Source organism: Mus caroli, chromosome 18, assembly GCF_900094665.2.
Source record: "Mus caroli chromosome 18, CAROLI_EIJ_v1.1, whole genome shotgun sequence".
NCBI lineage: Eukaryota > Metazoa > Chordata > Mammalia > Rodentia > Muridae > Mus > Mus caroli.
Window position 1 is genome coordinate 21,623,586 of NC_034587.1, and position 6,779 is coordinate 21,630,364.

A 6,779-nucleotide genomic window follows, 5' to 3' on the forward strand; every position below is an offset into this window, starting at 1 on the left:
AATTCAATCTTAAAAGGCACTTATGATAGGAAAATATTGAAAGAGAGCACGTGGATCCATACACTAGACTAACGTGGGAATGGAACTCGGGAATGAAAAATTACTGTATGGGTAGGGAACGCTAGACTCCAGGAGGAGAGCTTCCTTGAAACTCTTTTGCCTCATGAGTGACTTTTAAGCCTCTCAGCTTGTTCAGTTGACTCGACCAGAGAGCGTAGCAAGAGTCCACACTCAGGCCGCGTTCAAAGCACCTTTGGGATGCTTTCTTGTTATTGCCTTCTTCACAGGCTGGAGATAGAAGAAATAACAGAAGTCCCGAGTATTGGGCTTTGATTTGTACACTCCCTGTAAATAGCACACCACACAGTCTGCTGTCCTGACCTCTTGTCCTACTAGCTGACAAGTATTCCAGACCTTGGCAGGCAGTTGCCGGCCTGAGCTGTAGCTGTTCCCTTCCTTTACTTAAAGGCACTGAAGGGCTTCAAGTATCATTTCCGGATATAAAGTAATAAATTATGGAATGGACAATAAGAGCCACCTGAATTTAGATGACAGCTGATGTCATGAGAGTGAAGGAAATGCATCATCAGGACAACTTCAGGAGGAAAGGAAGGGCTGGAGACATTGGGATGAGGAAGGCCAGTAACAGTGGGCATTTGGGAGAGGTGTGGGAGGATGTGAGGCTGCAGCCTGCTGCAAGCCTGGGATTCCACTGTCCTGGACAGTGGTCATCTGGCAAATTGAATGTAAAAGGGAAGAACATGAGGGTTTCCTTGGTGGGAGCAGATGCCATCGTCAAGCTGAGGTGTATTCCCAGTTCCCGGTTTCTCCTTCCTTCCTTTACTTACATAATGCTCAGCTTGCAGCACGGATCAGTGTCTAGCACCAGCAAATGAAATGGATGGTTTTGTCTCGACAGCTGTCCTAGGCAGAAGAGAGGTGATAATGGTTCCAAGTATACACTTGCCTTGAACACCACGAGTCCTACATGTCCCTGGTGTCTGTCTGGTCTCTTCATAGGAAGATGGCTCTGTTATTCACTCCAGAAGGAGAGCATGAAAAGTGAAGACTTTGCACTCGGGGCCTAAGTCTCCTTGACAGCATTGGGAAATCCTGGCTGGGCTGTTCTCAGCAGCCCTTTATCAGTTGGGTGTGTGTCAATATCACCTGTCCAGCTGGTTATACACTGATGCATTACTGGCCACGTGTGGTTCCATGTTCCATCTCACCACTGGGGTGTGTGAACTCTTCTGGGCAAACAAAACAGGGGCGCTAGGCTATGAACATAGCCAAAGATGGGGGTCCCGGCCCAGGTGAGTAACAAGGCAGGCTGAGGTGAGGAGCTGGGTTACCAGACTCGCAGGCATCCAGTCGCTGCTGGAAGCCTTGTGAGTCAGACCAAGGGGGCCTCTCGGGTTCAGGGGGAGGGGGACTTGGCTTAGCTCAGGGGATCTGGAAGCAGGGAAGGGCCTTCTGTGGGAGACTTGGTATACGGCGTCATATAGACAGAAGGCTTCCTCCACAGTAGTTCTTAATGAGAAAGACAGTCCTTGCTTGTCCCTATTGTTCATTCATTGTGGAAAACGTGTAGAAACCACTTTCTCAGGGTGGACCCGAGATTAAATACGTTTTGCAAGAAGGAATGTCCAGGAAGGGAAGCTTATTGGCTAAACCCTTGGGGCTGGCCCATCCAAATCCCTCTCTAGCATGGAGAACTCTGTACTACATAACTAGGGGTCATGATCCTAACGGGGTGCCATGGTCATCTGCTCCAGGTCAGGAGCAGATGAAGCAGCTACCAGTCTCAGATATGAGAGCACGGGGCTTATGAATTTGTTCACCCTTGCCAGTGTCTGGTAGCACAGCTCCATTTGCCCCACATCTCCTCCTTTTCTTTTTTGTAAAGAAGCAGTGTCATCAGAGTAACTGTCTCCTGTGTTGGGAACAGTTTAATACTGAAGCAGGACCTGATGAGTAGTGATCTTTACAATGCCACTCATCTGCTGCTTTAGAAATTAGGTGAGGCAGGGTGCCTAAAGAAGCAAGGCTCTAGTATGGGGCCAAGGAGAGGATAAAGCCAGGCTACCACGGGGTTAGAGTACTAAGGGATAGGAGTGCTGGGAGCATAGTGTGTGCGGACATCCCCCCAGAGCTCTTTGAGCGTTTGTACATCTTGTTCTACCAGCCCAGATTCATTGACATAGAATCAACATTCCTCACTCAGCAAAATACAAGTACCTCCCTGTTCAGCAGTCAGTAAGCCCAGGGCCATCTGGTTTTGGAGAATAATTCCTGCCTGCTAAGGAGGTTATATGGCATTGAAGGGACTAAAGGCTGTCTGCAGAGAAGGCCATTGCCTGGTCAAGCTTGTCCTGGAAGTCACTGGCCAGATGTGTTTGGACAAGGGCTGCTCTACTGGTTTCTGTCATGCCCAGGGAAACAACAAGGCTCGGTCCAGTGAGCAGAGGGATGAAGATCTCTCTTCTTTCAGCTTCCTCCCATCTACAAGTCAAGTTCTTCAGCTTCATAGAGATAAACCTGGGAATCGAGTATCATGGGGTTGCAGGAGCCTTGAAAGGGGAGGCTAATACAGGCATCTGTAGTGCCTTTGCAACAGAGGAGAGCAGAAGGGTTAACACTGACTTAGCAATGGTGATGTCATAGGCACATGTAAGATGGAGTTTCAGGGAGGGTTCTACAAGGCAAAGAGGGGAATGTCTTGTGCTTTTCTTGTGGGTAAGGGTCCATGGAATTCATGAAGGGAAATGGGAATGGCTGCTAATAGCTGTTAGGAGAGAGAAGCACAGGAAAACGATTGGGAGGAGTTGGGGTGGGTGGTTAAGGGACGGAGGTCAGCTGCATATTGGATATACTATAGCCAGGAGGGGGTGGCCTGGAGTTCCTTCTGAGATTGATTTTCCTGTTGAAGAATATTAACATGGGTCAAGACTGATTTGGAAGTGGGGACAAGCTCACAGAAGACATGTAGGTCGACTATGGGGTATTTGGCATAGCCATTAGGGTGGTGTGTACCCATGACGCCTGTTCACTAATGCTTATCCCATGGATCACTGATGGGAAAGCTGAAAATGAGCTTTAAGGTTAGCGAGCATGGTGCCGCTGCAGTTGGTGGATTCAATTCTGCAGCTCCAATATATGCAACCTCTATATATGGAGACCTGGAGACACCTATTTCAGTAAGGAAAGCAGAGGAAAGGGCTAGGGGTAGTAGAGATGGAATTCAGATGTAGGGGGATCTCAATCCTGATCGACATCCTTCCAGTGAGCAATCCTGGGTTCCTATGACATTGTTGTATTCATTGTAGATTTTCCTAGCAAAGACTCTTGTGGTAAGTGTTGGGAAGGCTAAGGAGACTGGGCAGTAGCAGAGTTAGTATGAAGAATGGCAAAAACAGCCAAGAGAATAGAGGAGAGGGGAGCTTGTGGAGGGCATATGGCCTGGGCGGCAGTCACCAGGTCATGGATGACCTTCTAGGAGATCTTGTTCCTTTGGGCATGGGGCTTCTTCCTCCTCTTCTGTTCTTGATCTGCTAGTGAGAGGTGGGCCATCTTGTTTGGGGTGGGGTGTCAAGACATTTCTGGCAGGAACCCAGATAGTCTTAGACTGTTCCTGTGGGAAAACACAAATGAAACCCCACCTGGTTGTAAGGAGAGGGTCTGGTCCCTTCCAAATTCCATCCAAAGGATCATGCCATCGGGATGGGAGGTGGTGGTGTTAATTTTGGTGTGTGCCAATGGAGGGAGATAGGAGGTTTGTTTGGAGTTTGTGTAGATGTTAAATATACTTAGTGTAGTCAAAGCTATCATTAATTGTACATTAGGGGGATAGGTGGTTGTCTTTTGTTTTAGAATTTGGGCTATTAGGGTTTGATGTGTTCTTTCCATTGTTCCTTGGCCCTGAGGGTTGTGGGGAATCTCTGTATGGTGGGCAATTTCCCAATATGTGGAGAAGGTTTTGAATTGAGAGCTAGTGAAGGCCAGGCCATTATCAGTTTTTAATCTGTTGATGAATGCTCATGATGGCAAAGGTGGAAAGCATATGGTGAATTAACATTTTTAAGTTTTTACCTTTTTGGGCTGTAGCCCATATAAAATGCAAGTATGTATCTATGGTAACAAAATATATATTTCTGTCTACCAAATTGGTGAATATGGATGACATCAATTTGCCATAAGGCATTGGATTTAAGGCCTAGGGGATTGGTACCCATTATTTGTAAAGCTGGGATGGTAATGAGGGATGCACAAGAGCAGTATGTCTTTATTATCCTTTGGAATTGAGCAAGGGAGGATGTGGGGGAAGCAGACATGAAGCCCTTTTATATTTGTGTGTGTGTGTGTGTGTGTGTGTGTGTGTGTGTGTATGTGTGAATGGAATTGGTCTGCTTGCTCAGTGGAGGCCATGAATGTCCCTGTTGAGGTGGTTTGGTCAGTGAGTGCATTTCCCTCGGATATAGAACCTGGCAGAGGACTGTGAGATTGGACATGCTAGATATAGATGGGAGAGGCTCTTCCCTATAGGAGGAGGAGACCTGTATGAGTAGAGGGGAAAGTGGGTTGGTGTCTAGTTTGATGAAGGATCTTGACAACCAGGGGAGCAAATTGACAGCATATACACTGTCTGAAAAAGAGGTTAGGGGGCCCCTTGACTTCTTTTAGAACTAGATAGATGGCATATAATTCTTTATATTGGGGGATTGATGGGATAGCTCTCTGAATCAGAGAATAGGGGCTTCATCCTTAGGGGAGTAGTATATTATTGCTGAGCTTTCTTTCCACCAGTGGTAAATATTGAGGGGGCTCCAACTATGGGCTTTTTGAAAATAGTTTGGGGGGGGGTAGCCATTGCAACAGAGGGAGGGCAGAGGCTATATTTTGTCAGGATAATGGTTGTCAATTTGTCCTGGGAATCCTATTAAGCTGATAGCAAAGTGGGAGCGAGTTTTGACTAACCATTGAGCCTTCAGAGAGGGAAAAGGGGATGACAAGAATGGCAGGTTCTCTTCCTATGGTTTGTAGGTCTCTGTCCAAGGGGGTGTCATGGTCACGTGCTCCAGGACAGGAACCAGGTTGGGAGCAGATGACAGGACTACTGGTCTCAGATATGAGAATAGCAAGGCTTCTGAATCTGTCCAACCTTCTCAGTTTTGTCTGGTAACAGTTCCACTTGCCCCACAACCATGGTCTCATATTTTTGCATTTGTATGAATCTGGGAGGAGACTATTGTGACAAGGTCCAAGGAACACAAGTTTCCATGTTGATGGCGCTTCTGTCATACTGTAGCCTCAGCTCTCAACTGTCCCACATCCATGCCGGCATCATACATCCATACCCATGGCATCAGTCCCAGGGATGCTGTGCCCAGAAATGGAATCCATTTCAAATCTCCAGGTGACTGTGAAACAGCTTCAAGCCTCAGAAGCCCTGTGGCACAACTGGGCATTTGCTTGAGCACATAATCCCAATACCATCAGTACCAGGTTTTGATGACTTCCTGGGGTCTTTAAACTCTTTAGAGTGTCTCTGTGGGCCAGCCTGGTTTACACAACAATGAGAGTTCAGTATTTGAGTTTTCAAGGCCACTTTGTAAAGCCTGTAGAATGGGTAGTATGGCTTTAAAAGCACCCAGAGAGTGGGTATGGTAACTCACACCTGTAATCGCAGCACTTGGGAAGCCTTTATTCCTGTTTTCAGAAACTCTGACCTCAGAGACCACATGGCAAAAGACCTCATCTACATATACATAGAGTGGTTGAGGCAGGGAGTTGGTCTGTTGCTGGTGGTATCCTGATCTGAGAAAGGAGATTCTCAGAATAAGGATGGAGACCAGATATGGGGATACATTTGCATTTGAATAATACAAGGATCATCTTTACACAGTGCACAATAACGTTATGCCTACATCTTGGTGTCTGTTTTTTCCCCGTGTGTGTTTCTGGCTTCAGGTGTTCATAAGTGTGTAGACTTATGTCTGGGTCTTCAATTCAACTTCATTGATCAATGTGTCTGTTTTTATTCCAATATCATGCTATTTTTTATTACTATAGCTCTGTAGTACAACTGGAAATCAGGGATGGTGATACTTCCAGTAGTTCTTTTATTACTCAGTTGTACATTGCTTTTGGTATGGTGGCTATTTCTACTATATTACTCCTACTAACTCACAAACATGGGAGATTTTTCCAACCTCTGATGTCTTCAATTTCTTAAAGTCTTAAAGTTTTTATTATGCAAGTCTTTCACTTGATTGGTTAAAGGTATCCCAAGATATTTTTTTGAGGTTATTATGAAAGGTATTATTTCTCTGATTTCTTCCTCAGTCTGTCATTTGTATGTAGGAAGGCTACTGCTTTTTGTGTGTTAATTTTGTCCTGATATTTTGCTGAATGTGTCTATCAGCTGTAGAAGCTTCCAGGTGGAGTTTTTAGGTACTCTTATGCATAAGATCATGTCATCTGCAAATAGAGATACTTGGACTTTTTCCTTTATTATTTGCCATCCTCTTAATCTCCTTCAGTTGTCAGTTGATGGCACTAGCTAAGACTTCAAGTACTATACTGAGTAGATATGGAGAGAGTGGGCATCCTTGTTTTGTTCCTGATCTTAGTGGAAGTGCTTTGAATTTCCATTTAGGTTGATGTTGGCTGTGGGCTTACTGTATGTAGCCTCTGTTGTTTTGAGGTATGGTCCTTGTATTTCTAGTCTCTCCAGGTTCTCTCTCTCTCTCTCTCTCTCTCTCTCTCTCTCTCTCTCTCCT